Below are 7,283 nucleotides of genomic sequence, written 5' to 3' on the forward strand. Positions count from 1 at the left end.
AGGTATTATGAAATGTAAATAAGCCTTTACAGTTTTTCATGTATTCAAATAGTCTTAAATTAATTTTTAAATTAGTGACTCATTCAAATGATGCCCTAAAAATATTAAGGGCCATAGAAACAAATCCACAATATAATGGACAGTGTTACATATATGCACTTGTGTATTTGTGTTTGGAGTTTGCATGTAAGTCCTAGTTAGCAATTTATTCATTTAGATATAATTGATGGAAACATAGGCAACAATGTAATCTGGAATAATTTATCTCCAGGAACTGGAATTAGAGCTAGAAACTCTATGTGAAAGTGCATCTGTGTACTTGTTAGTGTGCATATACCTAAGCTGCAGTCATTGCATTTTACTATTACTGTTAGAAAAAATGTAAAACGATTGTGAAAATGAAGAAATAATATGCCAAATGCTGTGTGCAAATAGAAGACATAAGCTCTTTTTTTCATTTTTCAATTACATAAACTAAAGGTACATTTTTAATATAGAGATAAGTTTTATCTAGCATAATATATATTTGACCAAGATTCTATTATTAAGAAGGATTCAGAGGCCACATCAGGAAGGAATTTGACTGAGTACCAGTTTGTACAATGGAAGGGCAGGGTTTTAGCACTTGTGCAGTATAGGTTTGCCTCTGTTAAATCAGGATGGTTATTTTTTGTACCTCCAGACATTATTGTGTAACACTAACAATATGGCTTGTTGTCCTATGTGAACAGAGATTTAGAATTATATTTAGAAGCTCACAGTGATCTTAATATTGCATCTTGAAAAAGTAACCCAAGTGAAAAAAAACATTCCTGGAGGAGAAACAAAACGCATTCATCAAGGCAGCTGGTTCTGCAGTAGATTCATTGAAAGGCAGGGGCAGACAATGCAGTTTACAGGAGTGAACAAGTAGGAGATGTGAAAGGCAGCTGGATATGGTGGGGGTGGTGGGCGGGGTGAGGGTGGTCTGTGGCTGATGAGAGTGAAAATGGAGTGGGTTGCCAGGATGGATGTATCTTGCAGTAAGAGAAAAAAAAAAAAAAGAATTAGTTTTTCACTATAAGTATTTGACCACTTGGAAGATGCAAGTATTTCAATAATGGCATCATAGTTATTTAATGCATAAAACTAAAACCCACCATTGTGAGATTTCAAACAAATTTGTAATCAGGCTGATGGACAGACCCAAGATCATTCAGAACCATGCCAGTTGCTGTGAGGCTTAGAGCCAGATCCCTTGTGTGGAATTGCTGTGTAGTTACCTTACCTTTTGCTTTCAGACCCGCCGTGCACTCCTCTCCCACCTGCTGACTTTGGGGAAGGTGACACAGGTGCTGGAAAGCAAGATACCCTTCTCTGTTATCAGATCAGTACAGGCATAGGCAAAAGATGCTGGCATGTTAGGACACTGAATTTAGAATAGGAAAAGATAGTGGCTCATCATGGATTTGTAAAAAGCTCCCTAGGCAGCCATACTTTAATTCTCTGGAGTTCTACTATCACCTGCAATTTAGAATAAAACCCGAATCTTATAAAACTACAGCATGTACACAGTCTGCTGCATATTATCATTCATTACCTTACTGGATCATACATTTTTATGTTTTTTCCAATCATTATTTTGTTCTCATATTTTATGCATCAATTTTCAATTCTAAAACATTCTGGAATAGGTAATTGATAAAAATTGATTCATAACAGTGTTTAAAACATAAATTGAATTCTCACAATGAACATAGTATTGTAGTATTTCTGGGCATATAGAAGACAGTAGGAGATATATTGTTCTTTGAAGGAATATGATGAGTCCTTTGATGACATTGAGTAAGATCTAGGGAATGGATTTTGCTTCTAATTTGTTTTTTCGTGATCTTCTACCAATTTTCATATTGAAACATTTATTTATGCATTTTGATCTTAGAATCCTATTTTTTTTCTTTTATATACTATCATTGATTACACTGTCTTTTTGTTGTTATTTGTTTTTTTCTTTATTTTAAGATAGTCGCACTTTCTTGCCCTTGGTAGAGTGCTGTGGTGTCAGAACTCACAATAATCTCAAATTCTTTTTTTTTTTTTTTTTGAGACAGAGTCTTACTATGTCACCCTTGGTAGAGTGCTATGGCATCACAGCTCACAGCAATCTCAAACTCTTGGGCTTAAGCAATTCTCTTGCCTTACCCTCCCAAGTAGCTGGGACTACAAGTGCCCACCACAACCTCCAGCTATTTTTTTATTATCATTGTCATTGTTGTTTAGCTATCCAGGGCAGGGTTCAAGCCTACCAGGCTTTGTGCATGTGGCTGGTGTCGTAACCACTGTGCTATGGGCACTGAGCCAACAACCTCAATTCTGGGGCTCAAAAAATTCTCCTACCTTAGCCTCCCAAGTAGCTGGTACCATAGGCACTTGCCACATGTCTGGCTATTTTTTATGTTAGAGATGGGGTCTTGCTCTTGCTCAGGCTGGTTTCGAACTCTTGAGCTTAAGCAATCCACCCACCTGATCTTGCCATAGTGCTAGGTTTACAGGTTTGAGCCACCAGGCTTGGCCTGGTTGCACTGTATTTAATTGTATTTGTTATAATTGCTTTAATTTCATTTTTTTATTAGCATATATAAAAGATGGTAAAAGTTTACTACAAAATTTTAGACATACATTTACATACACAGATTAAGGTTGTATGTAATATTATGTATGATCCTTTATAATTTGTAATAATTTTGAATTGATCATATTATATTTACTTAACACATATGTATTAAAAACTTGCTATGACTCAGAACCATGGCAGGTGATTGGAATTCATCAGCATAAGACAAGATTAGTCTATTTTTGCTTTATCCTTTAAGAGTTTCCTTTCTAGGAGAGGGGAGATAGGAGATAAGCCTCAGACATATAAAATGACCTTTTTATAGTATAACAAGTATGATGGGTACTCACTATACTGGCGTCTAAAATAAATATCTAACAGAAGTCTGAGTCAACAGAGAAGGCATGGAGCTGTGCTGCATCACCCACCCCATGGCATGAGGGAATTTTTTATGTGGTTCTGATATTTGTTTGCTTTCTACAAAATGCGTCAGTTATAAGAGGAATGAAGGTAGAGCTATTAAAATGGGAAAGATACCTTATTTTAAAACAGTTATTTTCCCTTTTCGAAATTGCACTTTTTTCATTTGCTCATTCAACAAAAAATCAGTTTATCTCTTCAGGAAATATGCTAGTAAGTCAATACACGGTAGAAGAAAATGCATAAACGCATTCTAGGTCTTAATGAAATTTTCAGCTTAAATTACTTTGATCTAGGCTATGAAAGTTCAATATTCACTAGATATGTAGGAATATATTGGAATTTATTACACATAAAAAATGAAATTTCTGTAGTTCTTACAAATTAAGAATAAATAATAAAATTATATAATAATACATATATATAATAAAATTTAGGTAAATACATTTTTTCTTTTTTTGAGGATATTAATTTGGCTCTTCTTTTTCAGATTATTTAAATAATCTATCTTGTTATGTTTTATGGCCTAAAAATTAATTGTCCACATGTATTTTTCTATTGCTACAAAGATTTACTAACAATGGTCCTTCTTCACTGTGTTCATTTCTTAATTCTCATTTTCATCTGAAATATGTGAAATAATGTTAGCAGAATATTGAGATTTTTAGAGTTGCCAAAATGCTTATTGACTAACCTGTTATAAGTTTGAGTAAGCAAAGTAAATAAGCAAAGAGCACTTGTTACTTATAAGTGATACAGGACAAAGTCAAGGTCACATTCATGAAGTGGACAGGAGTCAATATGGTCTGATAGTCTCCCAAGGAAGTGCATGTGAAGTACATACTAATTAGCTTATAAATCAGACTGCTACTCAAGTTTATTTGGGTGAGAAAGACTACCTACTGTCAAGCAATCAAGTTCAACCCCTTTAATTGCAATTTATTCCAACAACCACAATTTATTGATCCTAGCATACACTTAAGCCACAGCAGTATCGTTATTTGACTTTATTTTAACAGCTTCAAAAGGTTAGAAACTTAGAAATCACTGTGAAAGAAGCCATTAAAAAGTTGAGCTGCTAACATTGCTTTATACTCTATGCTGAGCAATGTTAGCCATATGTGTATACATGTGGAATTATATCAGAGGAGACAGAAAAAAGAAGTGATATTAGTCATGTTACAGTGTGACCTAGTACTTTGCTATGTTATTTAATGTTTGCAACACAAAAAAGCAAAGAGAATTGATTTTATTATTTGAATTCTACAGATAAACATTAACTTAGAGAAGTGATGTATATTTCTGAGATATATGGTGTTAAAGTGTAAAAATCATCTATCCAACTCCAAAGCACATGTTTAACTTGTCACATGATTTCATGCATAATTTTTTCACATTGTTTTGTAATATTGTGTCCATCCTGAAACATAGTGAATTTTGCACAGGATGTGATCTGTAGAATACAAAACATCAATGTATAATCTCTCTCATTTGTTCAAATTGTTACCTTTTGTAAGGCAAGGCAAGGTTTTTTTTTTTCTTTATTGGAGCACTAGAGTTGTAGAATTTCACTCTGTAACTCTCAGCTAATTAGACAGTGCACTCAGTATATTTGTGTAGCTTCAAAGAAAGTTTTCTTTGGGAAATATTTAGTGCATATAAAGAGTAGCTTAGAGTTTGGCATTTCTTATCCATACTTTCTAGCAGGTCTGAATAGCTGATTAGATATCACAGTTCTTCTTGAATCTCTGTCACCCCTTAACTAGATTTAAGCCAAATTTAGGCTGCCTTGAGGTAAGACACCAAAATGGTGAGGCCCTAGGCTTCCTCTTCGTACCAATCAAAACAGCTCTGCTCTTAATGCTTTCACTTTTTGTACTTCCATAAAATTTTATGCACAGAAAAAATAAATAAGCCAATATTTTAAAAATTAATTTAAATCATGGAACTAGTCCAATGTCCTCATTTTTGCAGGTGAAGAAATGAAGAATCAAAGAAGCAAAGGACCTGTCTCAAAGTCACACGACTAGTAAGTAAAATCTGCAGATGTAGAAAAAGGTCATCAGACTGATCTGAGTTCTATTGATTGCATAACAGCTTTTCATTTTAAATATAATGCTGAAAATGTAAGACTCTGCACCCATTTCTATTTGCCCCACATATGGTCAGTGACACTAATGGTGTGCCACTCAGGTTCACGCTTACTATATACTTTAGAGAATTCTCACATAGTTACACGATGTCCTTTTTTAAGAAGAGCCAGTGTGGTTCATGAGATGGTGTAGCAAAAGAAAAATGTTGGCATCCATTAGAGCACTTTACATGTCCTAGGTTTTTAATGTCTGGTTAACCCTTACAAAAATATTATAAGAGAAACAGTTTTATCCCTATTTTGGAAATAAGGAAAGGCTCTAAGAGGGTTGATAGTTTGTTTCGGTCTGCAGAGCTATTTAATTTCAGAGGTAGGTTTCAAGTCTCAGACTTGGTAACTTGAAGATACTCACATTTGGTTTCATACATTTCTGTATTAAACTTTCAAATAAAAAGGCAAAGATCAATAAAAATAGTATATAATGTAGCTGGGCGTGGTGGTGGGCACCTGTAGGCCCAGCTATTTGGGAGGCTGCGGCAAGGGAAATACCTAAGCCCAGGAGTTGAAGGTTGCTGTGAGCTGTGATGCCACAGCACTCTACTGAGGGCAATAAAGTGAGACTCTGTCTCTAAAAAAAAAAGAAAAAAAATAGTATAGAATCCCATTAAGATGTGATATAAGTGGTGTGTGATATTAATACTGCACCGTTAAAGGTACTAAGAGAAAGCTAAGTACTGAAAGATCAACTTGAATTGACACTGTGTTTGCCTTCATGACTGATATGTTCTTGCTACTGACTCTCAACTAATAATTCTTTGAAACCTTGTTACTGTGAAGACATTAGATGTAATGATAGCTGTAAAGGAGGGGAAACAATGTTGACAATACATGTACATAACCATATCACAGGTAGAGATTGACAGCTTGTCAAGAAAAATAGAATGAGCATTTAGAAGAGAAAAACATTAAAAATAATTGGCATTTTGAGCTGGATGATATATATATAATAGGGATTAGATAAAATCATTTTCTTTTAATAGGAAAGTATAAACAGAGGATGGGAGTGAAAATGAGTAGGGATATTTCGTCAATACAGAATGTGTTAAATTATAGACTGTTTTAAGAGTAAGTTGCTAGTTTAAAAGGTCAGACTGGGATTAATCAATGGAAGTCTTTGAAGTTTGATTTTAAAACTTAGATTTTACTTTATAAGCAATGAAGAATAGTTGAAGGTGTTGATGTTTTGTTATTGTTACTTATTTGTTGTTCTAATCTGTACAGTGCTATAACCAGAGTTCTGGCTTGGAAAAAAGCTGATAGCTATGTGATGGTGGAAGAAATGAAAAGTTAGGGAACTAAGTGTAGTGGGAAGGTAAAAAAAATAGAGACCAACCCTTCCTGTTAGTCTGTTAAAGATAATGGGACATCTCTCCTCTGAAGAAACTGGGATCTCTCAGGCTTGTAGTAACTCTGAAGAGGCTCCAATATCCATTTTCATTCCAAGTGCCCTTTTCCTCATAAATATTTGTTGAATAATAAGTAAATTTCCTTTCTATCTTATACACCCACCTTGAAAATCCCTGTCACAAAAAGGAAAGAACAGACAACATGGTAGCTTTTTATTAGCCTCTAATCTTTCAGAGTGAGAACTTTTTTCTTGCTCTTTGAAAATCCCTGTTTATCTAAAATATCTACTGCAGATAAAGGGAATGAAAAGCAAGGGATGCTTATTTTTCTCCTGAAGAAATAAGAAGATGTGCTATAACAAAGGGACAGTTATACCAAAAAAAAAAAAGAAAGAAAAGAAAAAGCTTTATGCATATCAAGAATTGTTCATCTTCTAAAAGCTCGACCTCTTGGTTTGGTTGTAACACTAGAGAGAAAAGAAGGGCCCTGAAAATGTTCTGTCCTAATGTTAGGTGACCAATTCTGGATAACTTCTGTCCCTAATGAAAATCCTTTCTAAATCCTCAGCACTCTCTTGGTTGTACAGCCCTTCTTCCAGGACTTATAGTCAATTCCTTAACAAAGCTGCTTAATATCACATCAATAATCTGCTCCCTCTTACCTATGTCTTACAAGAAATGGCAACTAGATCACAAACAATTTGTTCTTGCTCAGTTAATCTCACATGAATCTTTACTCGGTGTTCTTTTTTTTTTTTTTTTTTTTTTTTTT

The 7,283-nt window shown here is 34.3% G+C and overlaps 1 protein-coding gene across 13 annotated transcripts in view; it reads left to right on the forward strand.

The window, feature by feature from the left end:
• Nucleotides 1-7,283, forward strand: part of PTPRD (protein tyrosine phosphatase, receptor type D) — a 2,156,277-nt gene that overhangs the window by 262,196 nt on the left and 1,886,798 nt on the right. For 12 of the 13 annotated variants that reach the window (XM_023508432.1, XM_023508444.1, XM_012813956.2 and 9 more), the window contains exon 2: nucleotides 4,988-5,042. The exons of the other annotated variant lie outside the window; for it this stretch is intronic. The gene's annotated coding sequence lies outside the window, so the exon portion shown is untranslated. The remainder of the gene's footprint in view (nucleotides 1-4,987; nucleotides 5,043-7,283) is intronic. 13 annotated transcript variants of the gene reach the window in all.

The sequence above is a fragment of the Otolemur garnettii genome, unplaced genomic scaffold (assembly GCF_000181295.1).
Source record: "Otolemur garnettii isolate 467f Iridium unplaced genomic scaffold, OtoGar3 scaffold00006, whole genome shotgun sequence".
Classification (NCBI taxonomy): domain Eukaryota; kingdom Metazoa; phylum Chordata; class Mammalia; order Primates; family Galagidae; genus Otolemur; species Otolemur garnettii.